The sequence below is a fragment of the Pinus tabuliformis genome, chromosome 5_2, assembly GCF_031772625.1.
Source record: "Pinus tabuliformis cultivar Carrire ecotype Pingquan chromosome 5_2, CPIR1, whole genome shotgun sequence".
NCBI lineage: Eukaryota > Viridiplantae > Streptophyta > Pinopsida > Pinales > Pinaceae > Pinus > Pinus tabuliformis.
In genome coordinates, this window is record NC_142306.1 from 72,893,664 (window position 1) to 72,915,324 (window position 21,661).

Below are 21,661 nucleotides of genomic sequence, written 5' to 3' on the forward strand. Positions count from 1 at the left end.
TCTTTCTCTGAAAAAGTATTACATATTATTTATATAGCTTTCCTTACTACGAGACCCTGGTCCACATACCAGGGATTTGACAAAACAGTGGACTAATACTCAATAACCATTACAAAATAAGTTGCTTTGACCCACCCTAAAGCCCCTAAACGTTGCATGATGAATAAAACTTCACTAGCTCTATGTGCTTCGCTCCTGAAAATGCAGAGTCTTTGACCAAAATGTGGACCAAGTTGGGCTGCGCCCAACAACACAATTATCCACCAAGTCAGGATTACCATAGCTATAATTAGATCAGGGTCAATCAAAATAGAAGTAAATTGATCACAAATATTACTATCCATCTTGATAATAGACACCTGGTGTTCTGCCTTCCTGTTTCCCAATGCTACATAGATCCATGGAATGCTTTGCCCAAAATCCCCAACTTTCTATGCTTCTTATGCACTGTAAATATGAGGCCTACCACCTTGATTCTGCGGACAATCCCTCTCGAGATGATCCTTGCCACATATCCAACACTACAACTACCCGTTACCATCACCTTTATGCTGCTATCCTCCAGAATGTGACCCATTCAACTTCTTGTAAGGTGCAACATTTTCTTTCTCTTCTACATTCTAAGGTCTTTCTATTTTCAGATTTCGTTTACCTTTAACTTTGTCTTTCCCTTTCCAACCTTGTTGAAATTTTTTCTTGCAATTTGATTGTTCATAACAATGTTTCAATTTAGCAATGAATTCTTTAAATGATGAAGGCTCATTATACTCAATATGATCTCTAAATAATAACTGCAATCCACTGACAAATCTCTCAACTTTGGATTTTTCATCCTTAAGATACGGTACATACCTCAATAACTCCAAGAACTTAGTCATATACTCCTCATCTATCACCGATCCCATCTTTAGCTCACAAAACTCCTTGGCCTTAACATTGTAGTACCTTTCTGACAAGTATTTCTTTTTGAAGAGTCTCTTAAACTTATGCCAACTCAACTCCTTTGTTCTAATGTCTCGGACATACTTCACATCTTCTCACTAGATGTCTTCTTTCCCTTTAAGGCTGAAGATAACTATTCTAGCCTTCATATTCTCTATGTAATCATGCAACTCAAAGAAATTATTCATCCCAAGTAACCATGCCTACACATCTTCTAGATTCTTGAAATATACATCAAATGTAGGTGGCTTAGCTTTACTAAACTCATTCAAAAAATATCCCATGCCATTGCTCCTATAAGGATGATAGCGATGCTAATCATGATACCTATTTGAACTAAAGCTAGTATAAACCCTCTGTCCATCACCTTTGCTATCCAGTGTATCCAAGAATCTGCCATCTCTGATAGTGTCATCTCTATCTAACCTGTTCCTACCATGAGATCCACTTCCATATGCCCCATTGGTACTATCTGCCTACCCATGACTGATTCTAAGCGGTCCTTGTCTCTGCAATTCTAACAAACTTTGAATAACTACTGCATTAACCTTTGCTTGTCTCTCTTATACCTGAATGATTCTGTCATTATCTACTTTGCAACTTCTTATTTTTTTGTTCAAACTTCTCATTGTGTCTACTAAGTCAGAAGAGTTCCCATCACCATGTTGCTCATTTGATCCATAGGGATACTCTCGCGAACTGTAGTCTAGTAGCTTCCTATCCATCTTTGATATTCTTTCTGCAACTATACTATGTCAGCTTAAACCAAAACATAACATAATCAACATAGCTTATTATAGTTCAGGGGAGGATATCTCATCTACAAGGTCATCCATATTATCACAATACATGTATAATCATAATCATAACAGTATATAGACATCATCTTAATCATAATCCAGTTATCATGCATGAAAATTCTAGCTACATACCATGCCCCATACACACCAGCCATAACCATGACAATGCATGAATATTAACGTATAGAAATTGATATGCATAGCCAATTAAATCTTACATGCGCTCATGATGACCACATTCCAACAAAAACACAATGAACTTCCACATGGCAAAGCAACTACAACCACGACCACCACCATGCATACAAAACAAGCACATAGAACAAAAGCATAGAGAACACATATGCAACTGACATGTTTGCATGACAATCACATTCTTCCCATCCATTCCAAGGGGTGAACCATGCTCTGATACCACTCCATGGTATCAGATAACACCCAAAGAGAACAAAACTATACATTCCCCAAAGAGAATGAAACACACTCTGATACTACTCTGTAACACCCTCCTCCTACATTTACCAAAGCTAACTAGTCCACTGGGGTAAACATATGATGAAGAGTTACTATGATGTGATTCAACTCCCCATGTATAGTTAAGGAAGTGGAACCGACAAGATAAGATCAATCTGACCTTCCTCAGGAGCTAAAAAACCGTCAGGAGACAACCAACCCTTCTAGGCGCCTAACCCCTGAGACAACTTGATGTTTTACTAACCTAGAGCTCTAGTCACTCCCATGACAAGCCATTAGTGTGATTGAAACCCTCCAATCACTCCCAAAACAAGGCCTTGAAGCAATTGCAATATTTTTCAGGTAGTTGTGTGCTAGCTACCCTGGATTCTGAGCCACGTTTCAGGGCTAGGAATCATGCCTTTGCCCAGAACACCATGAGACTTTCATGAATGATAAATAACATAGTAAAAAAGACTGCAGATGGAAAAATTGAATAAGGATTGGACCTGACCCCTACTAGCCATGACAAACATTTCTTCAAACATATCATTAACATGTAATCTACAGGTCATAACAGCATATTTGAGCATAAGGGTCTCATGCTAATCTCACAATAGATGCATTATCATCTATTAGGTCATACATTCATCATTCATTTATTTACTAATCTAAACATGATAAGGGAAATGACTAATAATTCCCATAAAACCATGCTTACAACTAGAAGATAGCCAACAAAAAATAATGATAGAACAACCATTAAATCCACATAATAAAAGGTACATTTACACATAGAACATAAGAGGAAAATGTCTCTTATTAACATAATCCAACCAAGCTAGGAACTTCCACGTATCACCCGACCATATATTGGGATAAACCAAACCTTTCTTTCAGCCAATCACTCCCATGCCATATTCGAAGCATGAATGTGGGACTCAAAACAAAACCAATCAAGGCTTGCTCATGATTTAACACATATCCACCAAGGGATTCCTAGGCCTTAAATCCTCATCAATACAACTAGGCTTTACCATAATCCCCTTTGGATCATTAGGCCTTGAACAAGCATGGATGCCTTCAAATCTCTCCACCTAAACCAAGAGGGATTTTTTCGTCTCCACCTCTCGGCATTATGGTGCATCCCTCTATTACTGGTTAAGGGATTCCTAGGCCTATGAGGTACCCTCTGGGTTTTACTGTGAATCTTTCCATTATTGGTTAAGGGATTCTTAGGTCCAATCAAGGGTATTCAAAATCAGGCTTTACCGCATATCCCACCCTAAGATTCATAGGCCTTGTGATTAATCCTGAAACCACCCCACTTAGCTTCGAATGCATCCGACAATCCAACTCAACAAAAATAAGACAACCCCATAACACCATGACTATCCAAAAATTGCAAGGCGAAGCTGAAAAACACTATAACACTTGGCAAGCTCCATGCCAATGACAACAAGAGAACCAAATGCACACATGCATTTACCATGCATGCCAAATCTAGCAAGGAAATAATACATGCAACTCAATACATGCAAGTAATTCCACTGTAGCAGTTTGATCCCACTCTTCCTTTATTGATCTTTGATCCCTTTGAGAGAGAGCTCCAAAATTGAACTGACAAAAGGTTATGAACTGATCCTCATAAGCCTTTTTATTAATGAGGCCTATATTTTCTTCAATTTCCATTATTTTCCTTCATTTTCCTCCTAACATGCAACCTGTGACCTTTCACCTTCCTTTTCTCCTAATTTCCATTATTTTCATAAATAAAATGCTAATCATTGCCTCATTCCTTTCCAAAGCCTTTTCCATTTCTTTTTCAAATTTCCTTAGCCATACTAAACCAAATGAACACTGAAACTAGGATGTCTTGCCCAACATTCAACTTGGAATACGTGTCCCATGACCTTGGTTATTATTTTACGTTTATTAACTTTATTACATGGAATTTTGACCAAGGTTGTTACATTCACTAGATGTTGACCCAAGACATCTTCCTCCAACTGGTCTCCATTTATCAATAATACTTCCTCATCTCTCTGGGCTAACAATATTTCCTAAGGATCCATAACTCTACCACAAATCCAAGAGAAAATGAAGCCTTGACCCAAGTGGACAACCAAGAAATCCTCAAATCTCCTCTCAGCAACCAACTCATGTACTCATTCCTTTGATTTATTCTTTCCCACACCTCCTTTTCTTCCTTTGGAGTATCAAGAAAAAACTTTCATTCTTCCTTAAATGCATTCACAATATGCTCCTCGATATAGGAAGTGCTTAGAGAACTCCCAATCTCCACATCTTTCTTGAGGCAATATCATATCTTGGTTTCTTCTACTTGGAATGCTTCAATTTATTCCAAGAGTTTGATCATTTTTCTTCTCCGCTCTTCCATTTGAGTGAATATTAACTCCATCTATTCAAAACTCTTATCCACATCAACACAAATTTCCCTCTAAAATCCATCAACACCAGCTTACTCATTAGTGTTCATGGTACCTTGAAATTATAATTGATGGTTGCTATAGTATCAATTTACTACCACAATGTGGTAATAATTATTACTACTCTTCTTCCTCCACTTATACCCATCACTTGGAAACACTCGAGTTTTCCACAATTCACCTGAATAGGTACTTCCCGAAACCCCTATACAAAAATTCTATTCTTACATCACTTTTACATGGTAATAATGGCCCTTTTGATACTACTCTGCTTATACATATCACGAAGTGATATTTAAGAGTGTTAAACCTTATTTATGATATTCTGACCATCTTCATAATATTATACTCTAATACCTCCTATCATGACTTGATGGATACTTGCACATATTAAGGCGTGTCGTGAACTATTAGGGAATGTGACACCAACATTTTTTCGGATCTACATGTTTTTCCAAGATTGAATTATTTAAACTTGAACTGCACCTACTCTTCCTTTAAGTAAGTGTGTGTTGAATGTATGTTAACCAAAATATGACATGTACAAATTGTAATCATCTCACATCATGCAATATAAAAATACATGTACACAACACAATATGGTGTAGGTGGCTGACTCACCTAATAACGAAAATATGTATAAAAATGAAAATATTACAATCACATCCCATTATCGTACATCATGACAACATGTGCCAAATTATCCAACAAAGGCCTTCTCTATCCCACTCTAAATCTGAAATTCAAAATTGGTCCACCATGGAGCACTAAATTTTGTTCAACCCTAGACTCCAAATTTCGACATGCCAAACTCCAAATTCTGGTCCTCGCTAAACCGCAAATTTCTGCCCATTGGTCAAACACCTAAATTTGGCCCTCTCCAGTCAAACACCAAAATTTATCCCACTATATTTGAACACCAATTTTTTTCCCATTTAACTGAACCTCAAATTTCATCCCATCTAAAATGTGAAATTTAACTAGTCATATTGCAGGGCTTAGAAAACACCAAATTTCGGGTTCACTACTAAACCTCAAAATTTAGTCCACACTTCAACTGAATATGTGTTGTGTTTAGAGGAGGCATGCCACACAAAGTAAATCACGAAACACCAATCCCCATGTCCACTTATCTTCTAGGATGCAACCATGATTGTGCCAAATCCCTCATTTACCTTCATGTTAGGGTTGAGTTTGGTTACTTCACCCAAACTCTATCTCATCTCCCAAACTCACTTACTATCTTCACTTGCTCTTTTTTTATACATCATTCAAGTCCTCCACCTCTTTTTGCCTGTTGACCACACTTCACTCAACCAACATGTCGTTTGGTTGGGGCTCCACTCCTTATAATCCATGCCTTGACTCACCATGTTGACATTCTATTTCCACAAGATGACACTTCATCTCACAACATGAGCACATCCTTGTCTTGGTCAAATCAAAATTTCCATCATGTTGTGCCAAATATTTCCCACCTGAGTGTATCTTGGTTCATTTCATTCTCATTCTCACACATTTTACCGAATTGTATTGACTTGTTCCAAATACATTCACGCATCTGACTGACTCATATTGACTCATCCCACTTATGTGTTCGTGTGCATGAACAACTTGTCTTGGCTCATTCCACTTGTGCTCATGATCATTTTTCTTCTCCACTCTCCCCTTTGAGTGAATATTAACTCCATCTATTCAAAACCCTTATCCACATCAACACAAATTTCCCTCCAAAATCCATCAACACTAGCTTACTCATCAGTGTTCATGGTACCTTGAAATTATAATTGATGGTTGCTATAGTATCATTTTACTACCACAATTTGGTAATAATTATTACTACTCTTCTTTGTCCACTTATACCCATCACTTGTAAACACTCAAGTTTTCCACAATTCACCTGAATAGCTACTTCCCGAAACCCCTATACAGAAATTCTATTCTTACATCACTTTTACATGGTAATAATGGTCCTTCTGATACTACTCTGCTTATACATATCACGAAGTGATATTGAAGAGTGTTAAACCTTATTTATTATATTATGACCATGTTCATAATATTATACTCTAATACCCCCTATCATGACTTGATGAATACTTGCACATATTAGGGCACGTCGTGAACTATTAGGGAATGTGACACCAACATTTTTTCGGATCTGCATGTTTTTCCAAGATCGAATTATTTAAACTTGAACTGCACCTACTCTTCCTTTAAGTAAGTGTGTGTGTAATGTATGCTAACCAAAATATGACATGTACAAATTGCAATCATCTCACATCATGCAATATAAAAATACATGTACACAACACGATATGGTGTAGGTGGCTGACTCACCTAGTAACGAAAATATGTATAAGAATGAAAATATTACAATCACATCCCATTATCTTACATCATGACAACATGTGCCAAATTATCCAACAAAGGCCTTCCCTATCCCACTCTAAATTTGAAATTCAAAATTGGTCCACCATGGAGCACTAAATTTCGTTCAACCCTAGACTCCAAATTTCGGCCAAATTTTGGCCCTCGCTAAACCGCAAATTTCTGCCCATTGGTCAAACACCTAAATTTGGCCCTCTCCAGTCAAACACCAAAATTTATCCCACTCTATTTGAACACCAAAATTTTTCCCATTTAATTGAACCTCAAATTTCATCCCACCTAAAACGTGAAATTTAGCTAGTCATATTGCATGGTTTGGAAAACACCAAATTTCAGGTTCACTACTAAACCTCAAAATTTAGTCCATACTTCAATTAAATATGTGTTGTGTTTGGGGGAGGCATGCCAGAAAAACTAAATTATGAAACACCAATCCCCATGTCCACTTATCTTCTGGGACGCAACCATGATTGTGCCAAATCCCTCATTTACCTTCATGTTAGGGTTGAGTTTGGTTACTTCACCCAAACTCTATCTTGTCTCCCAAACTCACTTATTGTCTTCACTTGTTATTTTGTTACACATCATTCAAGTCCTCCACCTATTTCTTATTGTTGATCACACTTCACCCAACCAACTTGTCGTTTGGTTGGGGCTCCACTCCTTATAATCCATGCCTTGACTCACCATGTTGACTGTCTATTTCCACGAGATGACACTTCATCTCACAACATGAGCACATCCTTGTCTTGGTCAAATCAACCTTTCCATCATGTTGTGCCAAATATTTCCCACCCGAGTCTATCTTGGTTCATTTCATTCTCATTCTCACACATTTGACTGAATTGTATTGATTTGTTCCAAATACACTCACGAATTTGAATGATTCATATTGACTCATCCCACTTATGTGTTCATGTGCATGACCAACTTGTCTTGGATCATTCCACTTGTGCTCATGCTCAAAATTCTTTAGTCCATATCACCAACATGATGCATTCCCATGTCAAGTATGTGGTGGTCAATCCACCCACCTAACTTTGATTTGCTTATTCACCCATGTCATCTCAGTTGGTCCATTGTCTTGTACAACCCATCTCATTGCATGATGGTGGAAACCAAAATTTAGATATTCCACTCTACAGAATCTCATACAAGGTCTTAACTGCTCATATAGGTGTGCCCATGCCATATGATATTGCATTGCAAGTTAGTCATGGAACCCAAAACATCCCACCATATTGTATTTCCAATCTATTGTGTAGGTATCTTCAAGGAAAGGATACCTAAAGATCATGCATAAGTAATAAAACTAGGAAGCACAAAACCAATATCCTTGATCACGCTCATGTTCCCAATGAATTGCCACATTTTAGGGTCTTACACCAAAACTCTATGGATCCAAATCCACCTTAGTAGTAGGATGAGTTCCCCAGCGATCCAAACTCTTTACCATACCCTATATGCTTAATACAAGATGACCCCAAGTATTGAAAAATAGATCCTAAAGAAACCACTATCGGCCCAGAAGATAACTCTCTAATGGATCATGTTCTGGATGTAGAAGAGAATCAACTTCCAAATTCAAAGGATTATCCCTAGCCATTGAAAAATTGAAATTAAAACTTAGTATATTGACCTACAAACCTTCATAGTAGAACACGGTGAATCAAATCTAGCAAACCTCCAAATCCCCATCCGCAACAGATGCACTAAGGTCTTCTAAGGAAGAACTAAAGATAGGAAAAGTAGTTTCCAACTGAATTAGTTGAAAGGAATGGGAATAACCTCCTCACTTAAAGTCTATAAGAAGAAAAACATTGAGAAAAATAAAATAATCTATAGATCCACTAAAAAAAAACTAGAGGAAGCAAGGGTTTTCCTGGTCAACTTAGGGCCCATTACCTTTACACACAAGTATCTATCTTTTCAACCTATATGTTAAGACGAACATCATCTCATTGAATAAAAGAGGTATTAATGCTACTAGAAAGCAATGCATATGAAAATAATAAGATAAGAAAATCCTACTATGATATTCTGTTAGGAAACGAAATACACTTCTAATTTAGTTACCATGCTCTCTAATAAGTTCTAGAAAGTTTGGAAGGCAATGGTATTCTTGGCCAATGGCTTCTCAAGGGTGATAACTATTCTATGGAACCATGACCTCATTAGTCTATCCATTTTTGTGGAATCACCCCATTTTCTCTTTGTTGACTTTAAAATCACCAACTATGACACTCATGGCTCTCTCACTAATGTTTAAGTCTCCTTAAATCCCCCTCTTAAGATATCCTTTCTCGAGGCTCTCAAAGTTGTCAGAAATCAAAAAAATAATCATCCTTGGCTAATCGATGGTGACATCAACATGTATACTTCTTTTTAAGAAACTAAGGGTGGTTTGTGATGAGTAGATTCTGATTGTTCAACCTTTAAGGATCTCATTGTAGAGCTCCATCTCATTGATATGCATATAGGTAAGGGTTATTATACTTTGAACATAAATGAGGTAGCCTTGACTAAATGTAGTAACACTGATTTGGTTTCCCATTTTAAAATCATTATTCCAATGAATTGAATCATTTGAGGCCACAATTCTTCCTTCTGCTAGGCATAATTATGATTCAGTTGGAATCTAATTAGATATCTCCTTATCTCTAAAGTTGAGGCCCTTTAGATTAAAAACAAATTCTATTTGGATCATCTATAATTTATGTAAAATATGAAGAAATGGTGGTTATAGGTGGGTCCCACCCATGGCATTTTCATTCGCAGGGTTTATAATAAGGTTAACACTATCAAGTAGCTAACCAACACTTGGAACAAAGAAGTTTTCATAAACATTTTTTTTGAGAAAGAAAGATTTGAGAGAAAAATAGAAGAACCTCAGACTAGCATAATTCTTTAAGGATATGTTGAACAACATAATATCAAAGAGGAAACACTATGGAAGAAGGAATCTAATATTTGTTGCTTGAAGGTATGTGAACAAAATTCAAAATTCTTCCACAACTCTATGATCGATAGGTACCACTAGAATTATATATATTTCCTAAAATTATTGAATGAACGATAATTAGAAAAATATGAAGACAATTTTCAAGTACTTAAGGGGCACTTCAACCATATTTTACAATGAAATAAGGACATACATGAAGAAATAAACTCTATTCTTTTTTTTTCATCCTCTAGTCTTGCCAAAACAAAATCAAACCTCCTTAATCTAATATCCTATAAGGAGGTCAATCCTATAGTGAACTTTGTGGGCCAGGGTAAAATTCTCAGAGTAGATAGCTTTAGAATTGACTTTTCCCAAGCTTGTTTATGTTGGAAACTAGATCACTACCGGGGGGGGGGGGGGGGGGGGGGGGGGATCACTCAACAGTGTGAACACTTATAAAAAAATTATCCAAATTAATATTCTTTTAGACCATGCACAATGTGAAGCACATAATAAAATATTAGAGCATCAAACACAAGTAAAACCATGAAAGTAACAAACACAATAGACACAAATAGTTTTGGTGGAAAACGCTCCCCAGGGCAAAAAAACTACATGTTGTTGTTGCACTACTTAAATTCTATTAGGTCAAACAATTATCTATATATATATATATATCTATATATATATATATGTATGTAGTATATATATATATATATATATATATATATATATATATATATATATATATATATATATATATATATATATATATATATATATACATATATATATATATATATATATATATATATATATATGTATATCTATATATATATATATGTATGTATATATATGTATATATATGCATATTATCAAATGGAGATTGTTTCTCATGCATATCTATGAACTACCATCCATTCAAGGCCAACACGGTCATTGATCCTCACTCGGTTACTCCTGAACCATCAATCGACTCTACATACTTTGATCTACTAGAAGCCAAAAAGACGAACGAGCCTTACCTAGTTTTTGCCGAACTATCCAACCACCATTTGATTGAGAAAAATTGCTTAGTTATATTGATTTCGCCAGAGCCCTCCAACTCCCCTCCTCTATGTGATTCTCATTCCAAAATGTTTCAGACTCAAACCGAGAACTGCACGACGTGATCACTACAACAAAATATCATCAAAGCACACAATAAAAAACCAAATATCCAATATCCAAATACATGAAAAGCTTCAACACAATCTCTCCACATACTTCTACCAATACACACTTCACCTTCTCACTCATTGCACAAAATTAATGGCTAAACCATACTCTACAATCTACTGCAACACCTGCAAATTGATTAAGAAATTAAGCAATACAACTCACACAACTTGCACACTCTTCTCCACTCTCACACTCACTCCATACACAAGAGAATCAACCATACTATCACTGAGCTTCCTCCAATATATGGATTGATTGAGGTGCTCAACTCAATAATTACCAAGAACTATTGAGCTCCACAAACTCTGTTCATATGCTTGATTTGATCTAGATTCAACTCATTGAATTGATCAAGCCACTCACTCCACTTCATAAAAGATATTTTCAATGTTAATCACTTTCTAGAAGTTCCTTGACCTTTTCTGAACTTTACATGAAAAGCTATGAACAAGATAAGCTAGAAAAACTATAAATTAACCCGGAATGTGTGAGGAATTTAGAGAAAAGCACTTCCAAGATGTATACATGACACTTGTGAAGGAAACTTGCATATATTACTGGGTATATGTGACTCTTATGAAGGAAACTTGTGTATATCCCTTAAAACTCAAGTTTTACATATGTTTAAGCCACCATTTGGAGCTGTTATCTAAGAGTAAGCTAGAGAAATCATGACACACCTCCACATACACTTTGATTCCATGAAAACAAGCATAAATCTAAAAAAAAACCATCATACTCATAAATACATTACATACATCAAGGGTCCTCCATCTAGTATATCAACTCTTCCAGAGCTTGTCCAACATCTCCAACCCCTGTAGAAACGTCTATAGTACATGTAGTAGCATCTCCAACACCTGCAACAGCAACATAAAGTCATCCAACTACCTCCAATCATTCAACTGTCTCCAACAATAGGAGAGGCACCTCCAAATCATGTAGCAACATCTCCAATGATTCCAACACATGTAGAATCATATGCAACACATGTAGCAGCAATCCAACCAACTACAACAATAACCCAACCACCTGCAACAACAGCTTCAACATATGTAGCAATATCAACCTATGGCATGTCAACATACCATGCCCAACATCATCAAAAGGGTCCTTTAGTTGTCTAAACAAAGCAAAGTGGGAGATTGGTACCTTTACCAAAACCACACAGAGATAAGAATTTACAGTTGCTAGCTTGCACCATATAAACTACCCAGATACCTCCCCATGAGGTTATTTTCTGTAGAGTAATATAGACAAATAATGAACTCTGATGAGATAAATTTTGTATCGGCCAAGAAAAGATAACAATTCAAAGTAAAAAAACCAGTTAGGCCCCTTCATTTGCAATTCTATAGAGGCAAGGGAGGAAGTAGACCAAATTTTTACAGCAAATGAAGTTCCAAAAGAGTTTCATGTGGAGGTATGACCCTTAAGAATTTATGACCAGATTGAGAAAGAAGGCCAAGTTGGGACCTTATATTCACCACCCCATTCTAGAGATAGAAAGATATGCCAATCAATCTGAGTGGGTGGCAAATACTCTTATAGAAAGAGACAGTTCAAAGGTTGATATAGAGAACACATTATGTGACTTAGAAAGACAGTTTGATGAGAGCTCATTTTTGCAGGTACCTGAACAATAAGAAGTAGCCATGAGCACCCCTCCTATCATGCAGACTACTCAGAATGAGGAAAAGAACCCCAAAAGGACCAGGGAGGAACCCTCAAGATCAGGAATGGGCACATCAAATATACAATATGAGACTAGTCAGAGAAAAATACCTAGGCTAAATCTTGTTTCAGAGCAGGAAGACACAGGAGGCTCAGTAGAAATAATTGATACTGAGCTGAAAAAAGTAAAGGCACAGCTCCATTTGAGGAAACATAGGGGCCATCCACATCACATACCCAAAATTTTGAAAGGCAGCTAAGTGTAGAAGTATCCTCATTCAGTAGGACTGCTAATAAGGATAAGGATATAAAAGATATATATAAAGAGATCAAGATGAGAAATGAGAAACTGAAGGCCCAAACTTATGCTCAGTATCTAAAACTCACACCTACTAATCAAACAAGGTTGATGTCTTCTTTTGACATCAAAGAGGGAAAACTACAGATGTCCTTCGTAAAACCAACTACACAACAACCAAGGACATCAACGGATTACAAGAGATTTGATTTTGAAGTGATGGCAAGGATATTCATCCCATAGATCAAATTTAGTTTCATAAACAAGCCGGAGAAATGATTTGCTCCGCCCTTACAGGTAAAGCCATAGCTTCCCATCAACTGCAGAATTCATTGAGCAATATCTCAGCTCAATATCAATTAGAGAAGGCCTCCTCACAGGCCAAGGATACTAGAATAAAGTCTTTGGAAGACTTAGTGATTGAATTGGGACATGATCCCAAAGATATAAAAGCCACTAAATTGCTAATAAAAAAGAAAAATGATGACAGTGCTGCACTAAAGAAACAATTGAAGATACCTTAGCTGCAACATCCCTAAACGTAGGAGGTCTTATAGAGCCAAACCAGACATGAAGAGTTGATGGAATTGGTCCTAAAGCTAAATGATCAGTTAAAGAAGACAAAGAAGGAATTAGACACCCACTACATCTGCCAATTTCATCACAATGGTCTCAACATTAGTCCCTTCAATGCTGGCAGCCTCATTGGCTCCCACAGCTCCCATGCCTACAACACAACTAGTTTCAACAATGTCTAGACCAACGACAGGTGCATCAGGATAAAAAGCAGCAGAGTTGGTTAGAGCCATGGAGGAAATGTCTATTTAGGCTACAGAAATGAACAAACTGAAATAAAAGGTGACACACTTAGAAATAGATTGCAAGCTTAACAAAATTATGCACAAGAAACAAGTGCAGAAAGCTGTCGCAATGAATGAAATATTAAAGGCCATGGCAGAAGATCTAACACTAAAGGAGCCCCTTGGGCAAGCCAAGGAACTATTATGGGCCAATATCATTGACTCTGTCAATGAAATTTGGCCATCTATTCAAGTGGTTTTTGAACAGATAGATCTAATAAAGATAGTTACAGAAGCTATCCAGAAAGTGAAGGAAGAACTAGGAGACATGCTTGAAGATGCTACCAGACTTATCCGCTTCCTCAATAGTAAAAACAAGTATGAACTTAAGGAATTGTATATAGAGGATAGGACAGAAACAATTTTGGAGGTAAGAAAGGTCCTTTCCAAGAGAAACTTAATGCTAAACTTGGAGGACAAATGTCAAAATATGCAGGTAGCAGTTGATAGATTTATGGCCAAGTTTCAAATTTTGAGAGAGAAAGGGTTACTCAGTCCCTTAGTCATAGATGACAAGCTCATGACACAAGAGGATTATGACAACAAAATCAGAGAGCTAGCTAAAGAACACGCCAGTACATCATCGAAAAAGGCATTGCCAATAAGCAAAGTTTTTAACCAGACATTTGAAAACCTGTTTTTCCTCCAGCATGAGGTGAAACACCTATTCATCACTAGGCCTACTTTTGCTAAGTACATCGAGGCAGATGAGATATATAGGAGAATGTTAAAAATCAAGTTACCTAATGCTAAATTATGGGAAAAATTGATTGATTTACTATAGTAAAATGTAGTAAAAATGTTAATGTATAGTCAGCAGGGTAAAAGGTAAATGTAGGTCAGCATGATTAAAGAGTATTAGGGTCAAAGTGTATCATATGAAAGCCAAAAGTGAATACAGCTTCCAGCGTAAAAAACCAAACAACAAGGCAGCATAAAAGGCTAGAAACCCAACTATAAATGCTAGCAACACCAAAATACTAGGGACATCATGAGGCAGTTCAATAGCTATCTCTACCTTCTAGCAAGAAGATATTTTTATTTCCTAGATTAAATCTCAAGTTAGTTTGGGATATTTTGTAATAAACTTTTGTATAAATACTTCACAATTTGAAGTATGTAGCACAGATTCTTAGACATTTCTATAGACTTCTTGATCAAAAGACTGTAAAGCTATTGTATCACTAAATAGACCAGCAAGATGGATTGATGAATAAAGACAAGATATTTCACAGGATTCATGTGTTGAGCAAAGTGCATACAAGTATTTTCTCACGTTGTTGTTTTCTTTCTTAAATTTTTTCCACAATGTATATTTGAATCTGAAGGCTATAACTGGAGTATTATCTCAGAATTTGTTTAATTACACTCTGTTTTAATAGTTAGGCATATAAATGTTTTCTACTGATATCTAAGTTAAGGAATTATTAATTTGTCCTTAGTTTAGGTTGTCTCTTTATAATCTATAGCAAAGGATTCTTAATTGCCCTTTGTTTCCGATTACCATTTGTTCCTCGTTTAATTCATGGTCTAAGAATTCTTGATTGCTCTCTCACCTTGATTCAAATCATTTCACCCCTCTGGCCCAAAGACCTGCACTCTACTTTGCTATCATTCCCTTTGAACATTCCCTTTAGTGAGTTAATTCTAGTTCTGTTTCTTTTCTGTTGACTCCATAACACAATGGTCTAAAGATATCATTATATCCATCTGTTTTAAGGATTCCACCATCCAATCTTCAATACAAATAAAAAACCCCCCGGAACATCCATAACTAGCCTGAAATCCCAATAAACAAAGCTAAATCACGTAGAGAGAGCCCTTTTTGAGCCTAGGTTGGCTAGAGCCTATGCCCAAAAGTTGTTTTGTGGTTACCTCCATCATTTTCTTTCTTCTGATAACTTCTAGAGAAAATTCTGGGTGATAACATAGTGGCGACCATACTGGGGAAATCGAATCCTCAGTCCTAATAAAGCTTTAAGAAAATTCTAAATCTACATTTTGTACCTCTTAAAATCATTTGTTAGAAGTTATCTTGAAAAAAAATCTCACAAAAGCGATTAAAAAATTGCTTCTAGGAAGACTCCTTTTACTAGGGTTAGTCCAGATCCAAACCCTACCCCAGTAGTTGATAATCCTAACCTAATTTCAAGAAAATCCAAAAAAGAAGAAAGTTCAGTTAGCCAAATACCATTAGTTAAAGCTAGTTCATGTCCTGATGAGTGGTTATTTTTAGAAGAACTTCCCTTTGATGTGCCATTTGAACATTCATTATTTAGAACAAAATCCAAAAATGGACTCAGTGAAACTATTCTAGATCCTGATTTTATTACAGACCTTGAAGTTCAACAAGCCAACAAATCCATAGATGAATACATTATGAAATATCCACAATCATCCATTAATACCGCCACAACCCCTGAGCTTTCTGAACAATCTTCCATTACTTTGAGTTCACCATTATTCCCTTCAACTTCATCAATAATACCTTCTGAAGTCCATTGTTCACCACCATTTATACCTTCACTCCCTCACCAACCTATCATTACTCATTCATCACCTACCAGTCCTAGTTCTTCATCCACTACTGCATCATCTCCAAGTACCTCAACCCCACATCTTAGCCCCTCCCAGCTTACAGCCATGGCAAATAGATATGCTCCTCTTGTTTTACCTACCCAACTTGGTGCTATGCTAGCAGACTACCAAAGTAAAATTGTTCAATTTGATGGCATAGGACATTACACTGCACAACAACATGTCAACAAGATAACAAATTACTTTGAGTTGCACGAGATTGACACAGATAATGTTCAAATGAGACTCTTTTCCCAGACTTTAGCTGGTGATGTTAGGAAATGGTTTAGAGAATTTCCTGCTAATAGTATTGATAGTTTAGATGCATTTCATCAACAATTTTTGAACAGATGGGAAAAGAAAAAGAATCCCCTACAAATCCTTTCAGAATATGAGAATATTAGAAGAGGACCTAATGAAACTGTTCAAGGTTACTGCACTAGATTCAATAATATATATAACACCATCCCAATTAACCTTAGACCCCCACCTAACTTAGCATTAATAAATTTCCCTGATGGTTTTGACACAGATATGGCATACCAACTTAGGGAAAGAAACCCCCCAACATTAGAAGAAATGCAAAGTGTAGCTGTTAGTGTTGAAGCTAATTTGTTAGCTAAAAGGGCTAGAGTCAAAAATGAAAAAAGAGGAACTGATAAGGATGAAACTTCACCATCTGACATTAAAATAGATAGTTTAGCTAAAAGTATGGAAAGACTAATGGATAGAGTAGAGAACATAGAGAGGAAACCCCAATGGGATAACCAACAAGAACCTCTAGTTAGAAACCCAAATTTTAGAAAAAAACCAAAACATTGGGAAAAATTTATCGGATCAGAACATTAGGCCTCCTTTTCAAGAAAATTATGCAGAGACATCCTAGCTAGAAGATCTAGAACAAGATACACAAATTAACCTAATGGGAATAAATTATGAGGACATTTTTTTCTAACCCAAGATGAGCAGGAATTGCATATGATACAACGATTACAAATACAGTCTGGAGAATCATTTGATTACAAAAAGGGATATGATTCTACCATTTTTGAAGTACATAAACAGTATAATCTAAGAAGAAAAAAGAATGTTGATGTCCCAGACCAAACCAAGAAAATAGTACAAAGTCAACCCAAGAAAATAAAATAAGCCCCTCTTTCAAAAAACCTCTAAATTCTCTCTAGGCAGAACCCAAATCCTTTTGGCCCCATAATTATAGATATAACCTCTGATCAACCTTCTGCTGATCAAACATCCACTTTGATTACACCTAAGGAACCAGTGGATAAAGCTCAAAACATTATATTTGAAAATGCACATAAGGAGGTCCCCAATAAAGGAAAAGAAGATAAGACTGCACAAGTCCTTGCTTCAAAAGTTCAAAACCATCAAACAGAAAAAGTCTCTTTGCCATTCAATCTGGGAGTAGAGATAGCAAAGATAATGATTTTAGTTCCTTTAATCGAACTAATCAAGAATGAAACTTATAAATAATAGATAACCCAAGCCTTAAACATTGGTGAAAATAAAGATTCAGCCAACTTGTTTGATGACCAACTGGAACTCATATTTGGTCTAGATGTTAATGACAAACCATTAGATGGAGGAGTTCCACCTTTTTACATTAGCCTTAGTATCCATGAAAAAATTCTACACAATGCAATGTTGGATTTTGGGGCCTCTAACAACTTAATGCCCAAATTACCAATGGAGAAATTAAACCTAGACATTACAAGGCCTTACAAAGACTTATTTTCATTTGACTCCACTCAGGTACAGTGTCTAGGATTGATGAAAGACCTATGTGTCACTTTGGTCCAATATCCTGCCAAAAGAATCCTTATGGATATTGTAGTTGCTGACATCCCACCAAAGTATGGCATGCTGTTATCCAGATCATGGGGAGCCAAACTTCAGGGATCCTTACAACTAGATATGTCATATGCAACAATATTTGTTTTTGGACAACCTAAGAAACTATACTGAGAACCTTAATGAAATACATGGTAAGTAGCCAAGATCAACCTCAAGACTTTCCCATCTACTCCATACACTCAAATATCTATTCTTTTATCTTGTATAATGTTGATCAAACACAAGAATTTTTTTTAGATAATACTAATATAGAATCAAAAGAAATTTTGAGTTTCTACACAAAATGAAACTAACCAAACTACAGAACCTTTCAATGAACAAGATGGTTAAATTTCTATAAATGATGAAAGGTTTGTTGCACTAGATATTGAAAATTATGATCATGAGATATTATGGCATTTAGAATTTTATGGATCAGTCAATAGCTTAGGAGAAGGAGCAGGAGTGTGGATATATAATTTGGAAAATAATCACTCAGAAGGCCATGCATATAGATTGAATTTAAAATGTACCAATAATATGGCCGAGTATGAAGCATTAATTTTAGGTCTTAAGTTAGTTAGGAATCTAGGGGCTAAAAGAGTTTCTGTCATGGGAGACTCTGAACTAATTATAAAACAGATTGATGCTGTATATATGACAAGAGACCCTATATTAAGTTGTTATAGAGGAACTATCATAGAAATACTTAACACTTTCCTAGAAACAAAGCTTACAATAATCCCTAGAAAACACAATATGCAAGCCCATAGTTTAGCAATGTTCGCCAGCACCTACAAATTACCCTTCCAACCTAACCATCAATACACTGCTGAAGTTAGGCACATAGCTGCAATTCCAGATAATTTGAAGAATTGTCAAATATTTTCTGATGACAAGCAAATAAATAACTTTATACTTTCAGAAGAAGAGTTTGTAAATAACAATATAGATACTGATACATCAATAGATCCTGACACTAAGGATAAGATAGAAATAAATGAGATAGAAGGTGACGAACTAGATAGAGTCAACCCAACTAAATTTACTAAATCAGATGTAGATAACTTAGAGAAAATTGAGATTGATGAAATAATCAGTGAAGAAACCAAAGTAATTAATCTCAAGGATAACTTCTTACCAAAGGGATTAACCCCTCTGGAAGATTTATTTGATTCAAATGATGTTCCTAGGAAACCTAAAATGGAACCATTAAGGTCTAATATAGAGGAATGTAATATAGGCACCGATGAAAATCCTAAACTAATCAAACTTTCAAAATCATTACCTCCAACTGAAAAAGTGAAATACATAGAGTTGTTGAAAGAATTTCAGGATGTCTTTGCTTGGAGTTATTAGGACCTCAAAACCTATGACACCAACATCATCTAACACACCATCCCTATTAAGGAAAATCAAAATCCTTTAAAACAAAAATTTAGAAGGATCAATCCTGTCTTATTACTTGCAATTGAAAAAGAAATTCAAAGGATGTATGATGCCAAAATAATTGCACCAATCAAATTTTCTGATTCGGTCTCGAACTTGGTGCCAACTTGAAAGAAAACTGGTGAGATCGGACTCTGTGTGGATCTCAGAAACCTAAAAAAAGTGTCACTAAAATACAATTACCCACTCCCCAAAATGGACCACATTTTATAGAGAGTAGTTGGATCAACCAGAATCTCATTTTTGGATGGGTTTTCTGGTTACAATCAAATCTTGGTTCATCCTGATGACCAACCCAAAACTGCTTTTACTACTCCTTGGGGCACATTTATGTATTTGAAAATGCCTTTTGGGCTAATGAATGTAGGAGCCACTTTCTATAGGGCTATGGATATAGCCTTCGCAAAAGAAATTCATGATTTCCTTGTGATATATCTAGATGATATTACTGTATTTTCAAAATCTGACAATCAACATTTGGATCATCTAAGACAAGTTTTTATTAAATGCAGGAAATTTGGAATCTTCTTGAACCCCAAAAAGTCGTTGTTTGGTTTAGAAGAAGGAAATTTGTTAGGTCACATAATTTCAAAAGATGGTATAAGAATAGACCCTGCTAGGATGGAAGCCATCCTGCAAATACCACACCCTAGGAACATTAGAGAGTTACAAGCTTTCTTAGGAAAATTTAATTTTCTTAGAAGATTTATATCTAATTTGGCAAATTTAATTAGATCACTAAACAACATGCTGAAAAAAGACTCCACCATAAAATAGACTATTAAGGCTAAAAAATCCTTTGAAGGCATTAAACTAGCCTTGACTAAAACACTTGCGTTAATCAGTCCTAATTTTGACAGAGATTTCATCTAATTTCCTTTGCTTCTGAGCATACAATTGTTGTACTTTTATTGTAGAAAAACGACCAGGGCTATGAACAACCCATTGCTTTCTTCAGCAAAACCCTGAGATATGCCCCCTTGAAATATAATATAATGGAAAAACAAGCATTGGCTTTAGTCAAATCCATGAAGGACTTTAGGGTATACATCTTATATTCTCATATAGTAGCCTACGTTCCAAATTCAGTAGTCAAACACATTCTAACTCAGGATGGTCCTAATGGAAAGAGGGTAAAATGGATTGCTACTATTTTAGAGTATGATATAGAAATCAAGCCTACTAAGTTAATCAAGGGCCACAGTTTAGCCAAGCTCATGGCTGAATCAAACTGTCAGGCCTTGGATATAAACTTTATTGCAACAATAGATAATGAAGAGGAGATGGTAAATCCACTAATTAGCTAGGCCTTTATTGAATAACCTTGGTATGCTGATATTATTTATGTTTTACTGAACTTACAAGCTCCTCTAGAATTATCTAGGACTAAAAGCAGATTTTTGAAGATGAAATCCTTGAAATTTTGTATATTAGACAATGCTCTGTTTGGGAGAGATCATGAAGGTATTCTCCTTAGTTTCTTATTAAAGGAAGAATCTGACAAAGTTTTGCAAGAGTTTCATGTAGGTGACTGTGGAGGACACCTTTACTGGAATACCACTACAGATAAAATCCTTAGAGCTTGTTTCTAATGTCCTACCTTGTTTATTGATGTCAAAAAATATGTGACCTCCTGTCACAAATGTTAAATTTTTGAGGGGAAGAAAAATCCCTTACCTTTACCCCTCAAGCCAATCTTTGTAGAAGTACCTTTTCAATAATGGGGTTTAGACTTCATTGGTGAAATT